This window comes from Lactuca virosa, chromosome 9 (genome assembly GCF_052849685.1).
Source record: "Lactuca virosa cultivar CGN04683 chromosome 9, Lactuca_virosa_CGN04683_v6, whole genome shotgun sequence".
Lineage (NCBI taxonomy): Eukaryota > Viridiplantae > Streptophyta > Magnoliopsida > Asterales > Asteraceae > Lactuca > Lactuca virosa.
This window is the reverse complement of record NC_136434.1, coordinates 91,557,687-91,562,233: the sequence shown is the minus strand read 5'-3', so window position 1 is coordinate 91,562,233 and position 4,547 is coordinate 91,557,687. Positions and strand designations below refer to the sequence as shown.

Here is a 4,547-nt window from a genome sequence, read left to right as displayed (position 1 = left end):
GGGAATCCACTACCTGAAAAAAGAAGGCCAGTTGAAGGTTGTCAATTCTCCCTCCAAACCTATCCTGGGAGTTTCACGGGGAGTACCCATCAAAATTGCGGAATGGGAAGGGAACGTTGACCTAGTAGTCGTACCGATGGACGACTATAACATGGTATTAGGAATGGAATTCCTAGACGGAGTACGTCCATGGTCATTTGAAAGCGATAACACGATGCGTATTACTAAAGGTAAAATCATTCACATCGTACCAATAGAGAGGAGTAGACAAGGTCTCGAACGCTGTCATCGATGAAGTTTAACAAAGACCTTAAGGAAGTTGGGAAGATACGGGAAAATACCCTAAGTTGGAAGAATGAAGATGATTCACAAGCGACTAGTGATCAAAGCAGGAAGCATGTGAAACCAAACCACATAATTCGAGGTGTCGACACATATCAGTGCAAGACGGAGTCACGATTATCCTTAAGAATTTCTCCGATATATCGTGAGGCTACAAGAAGACCCACAACAGGCGAGGAAGTAAGAAGACAAGTGAAACATGTTAAAAGCCTTGACGAGGACGTCAAGAGTTTAAGTGGGGGAGGGTGTCACGGACCGAGTTTCTGGAAAATTCCACGATCATCTAGAGAACTCTGGAACGATCAAGTATACTCGAGAAGTCTCCGGAGAGATCAAGAATGTTCTACGGGACCCTGGAAGATACTAGAATATTATAGATGTCCGTGGGACAAAGGAGAACGATCCGGAATAATCAAGAAGGCACTAGACGAAGCTAGAACGACCCGAAAGACTTTGGAACGATCTAGAACACGCTAGATCATACAAGAATGATTTGGATAATGTCGGGACAACCTAGAGATTTCTAGAACATCGTAGACAAGTATACCATATTCTAGAGTCTTGTAAAAATCCATGTATATAATAGTAAGAGTCTAGATTAGTCAAGAATGATCGGGACCTAGAAATTTCCATTTGAGGAGGTGTAAGGTTCCTATAAATAGGGAGAAGGGCTCATTTGCCCAAACCATCGAGAAGTTTCCTTGTAAAGAAGTTGAGTTATATAATAGAAGCTTTCTTGAAGTGTCCCTTGTCGTAACTCTTGCTTCCTAAGTTCGTTAGTATATCTAGATTGTCGGAGTTAGTCTGACTTAGTCGGAGAAGCACTAAGTGGCACACGGTATTGACTAATTTAAAAGAGTCATCCCGTGACAAGAGGCCCTCAATGAATTTTGGGTAACACTATTTCGCTTCTTGGGAGCACTTTGGGCTTTAGGCCGATTTTGTTGGATTTGTCGGCTTTCAACGCTTGCAGCCTCCTTACATAGCAACGATGCAGACAAGACAAAAAAAATGGTGATTCACTTTAATCTCCAACTAAACATCCCTAAGATCGATTCACGTTGTTCGTTGTCTCTCTCCATCTCTCTTTCGTCTCTCTATCTCGTTCTCGACCTCCAACCCCTTCTAAATCAGGTACGATCAAACTTTAACCTAATTCTTGTTTGATAATTTTGAAATCCCTGTATTACTTTGCATTTTTGTGATACGTGTTATATTTGATTAAGTAATTGTAATTAATTGGTTATTTGTGAAATGCAGTTAGGTTTTAGCCTAACTTTTGAAGGTAATTTTAGAAGCCCTACTTTCTATTACTTACATTTTTTAATGCTTTATATCTTTATGATTGTTTGTAAAAATTATGTTCTTAAATTTGATATGTGATAATGTAATATGTGATTGTAAATAGTTAATTATGACTCCAAAGTACTGTGAAGTCAGTTTTTATGTGTTTTTTTTTAATTTCTGAAATTATATAGTTGTTTGAAGTTTTGAACCTAGAATATAGGTCATGTGATGTTAGATTGGAATGAAATTTTTTTTTTGTTGGATTACATGTCCATCATCTGAAATTTTCAAATACCTAATATGAAAACGTGCCTAAATCACCAATAATTAATGATCCATAGAGTCTCCTATATAAGGGGGCCAGGGTGTGGTTTGTATATCAAAATGGGGAAAAGCTTGTTTGTGTTGATACTGCTGGTTACTCTTTTTGCTACAGGCATTTTACTTTATTCCTGTTTTACCCTTTTTGTTTATGTAATGTTAGGGCTTTTTTGTTTGATGTTGAGCTATGAAGAATTTTCTTGTACATGTTGATTTTAATTATAATTATGGAAAGTACATGATTAGTGATGGTTTTGGAATTGTAACTAACAGACTAAATGAGATATTCGATAGAATCATCTATGCCTGGTAGCTAGTTGAGATGTAAACATCTTTAAGTTTGACAATTGTTGAAACATGTGTGGTCTCCTTCCTTTAAACAAACGCCTTTCATCTTCTTCACTTAAAGACGTGCATATTTCGCATCTAAGAAAGGGTAGTATATATATATATATATATATATATATATATATATATATATATTGTTGCAGATGAGACTTTTATGACTTTGACAGAAGCAAAGGATTGCGCAACAACGGACTATGGAGAAACTTGTGTGTCTGATCCTCAGTGTAATAATGTTTGCAAAATGAAAGGTTCTGCTAGCGGGAAATGTGATGAGAAGCTTCGTAATTGTCTGTGTATCAAGCCATGTGCTTGAACATATGCTCTCTCATTGAATTGAAGTTACTTATAAAACTATAATGTACACCAGTCACGTGACTTAATTTCATGTCATTTATGATGGTGTATTTAATATCAATAAAAACTTTGGGGTTTTTAGCTTATCATGCAACTGCCCATGTATCAAACTTGGTATCAGCATATACTGCAATAATGAATTTATATGCACACATTCTTTTGTAAAATTCTCAGAGTTTTTTTTTTTTTTTTTTTTTTTTCAAATAATGAATTTGATATTAAAAACAGGATATAATCGATCGTTTGAGGTTTCTATTGATATCTTGGAAACATAATAATTCTGTGAAGGTGTAGGTAAAATATACATCTGCTAAATATGTTGAGGCTTTAGATTTAGATTTAGATAAATAATCTTGGTTTTATGGTCAAAATCACAAGAAAATACATATGTAGATAGGCATAGTATTTTTGCTTTCAGATCCAGTTTATGTGTTCATAACAACTCCATCAAATGTATTTTGTATTGGAGAAGAGAAACAGAGTAGTGATGCTTGGAAGTTGTTTCTAAATGATGATGATTGGGAGTTGTTTGCATTTCTGAGTTTCTAATCAGGTTATCACTTGAAAACTGGTAATTGTTTCTTTCTCTTTGATCATTTTACCATTTTCCCCCTTACAACTACAACTAACTCTTTTTAACAGAGTCTTTTTATAGGGGAGTAAAGTGGTATACTTTATAAGAGGAATTATTTGAAAGTAACTTAAACTGATCTTTGTGGAACATTCTCTCTGCCTTTCAATTGGGAATTAACAACAATTCTTAAAAAAAAATCCCCAACTCACGTATTATTTTCAAGAATGAGTAATTTTTCATTATATTCAACCCTTTTTATCGAAACTGAATTCAGTTTCATAAGGTATTATGGTGTTTTTCAGCAAAAAAAAAAAAAAAATCCCAAGCAGATGCATTTACAATTGTTTTTGTGTTTCATTCATCTTGTTTCTGTTTTCCCATCAACTGCTGTTTAGACATCCTTGGTGTGTTTGGTTATACGGACTATTATTATTACTTTAATAATGATATAATCCTATTATTACTATAATAATGTTATAGATCTGCCACTGCCACTGATGGTGGATGGGGACTGACAGCCTTCCTCTTTTTTCCTCCCAGCTCTGATGTTATTTATGTTAAAATTGATAAAAAATAAATAAATAATTAAATTATGAAATGTAATTATGTAAAGGTAAAATGGTCATTTAGTCTCATTCAGATTTTGTATAGGCTTTAAATGTGCACGATATGAAGGTTGATGCTTTTGGCAATTAAAGCTTAATCAAAGTGGTATTGCATCAAGGTAAGTTGGTTACATTTCATAATATAATATTTATTTTATATTACACAAAAATTGACGATTTTACCCTTTGCAGTGTTGTTCTTGGGGCTCTTGGAGTAGGAGGAGCACCTTTGGTCAATGGATCCGGTCCAATTCAAGCCGAGACTTTACCATTAATGGCCCATCTACGGTCCATGTTCCAGCTTTAGCCCAAATTGTTTCAGATCCTGTTGGAAACCCTAGTTAGTGTTTACTTTTGGAAATCATTTTTTTTTGTTTTATTAGTTATTAATTTATAGATTCAACATGTATTTTTTAGCATTTATAGTGATTTAATTTGAGTTATATTTACAGCTTTACCTAGAATGAGCACTTTTTTTTTTTTTTGCTGAAAAACCCAATACCTTGCGAAACTGAATTCAGTTTCGATAAAGGGGGTTGTATATAATGGTTCATGTGTCCATAATTTCTCCAAATCCCTAAAGATGAGCAGCTTTTTGGGAATTTATAACAACGATTCTTTATAAAAAATCCATCAACTCACATATTTTTCCCAAAATGAGCAGTTTTTTGGAGAAATTATGGAAACATGAACCATTATATTCAACCGCCTTTATC

General features: G+C 34.3%; 1 long non-coding RNA gene across 2 annotated transcripts; it reads left to right on the top strand.

Annotated features, from left to right (window-relative positions):
- Positions 1 to 1,214: 1,214 nt before the first annotated feature.
- LOC145141371 (uncharacterized) lies at positions 1,215 to 4,288 on the top strand. 2 transcript variants are annotated; one of them, XR_013722620.1, is made up of 4 exons: positions 1,217 to 1,476; positions 2,442 to 3,223; positions 3,878 to 3,950; positions 4,024 to 4,288. It is a non-coding gene; the product is annotated as an uncharacterized LOC145141371 (long non-coding RNA). The 2 variants fall into 2 exon arrangements; XR_013722619.1 differs by having other exon boundaries at positions 1,215 to 1,476; positions 2,442 to 3,950.
- Positions 4,289 to 4,547: the final 259 nt, after the last annotated feature.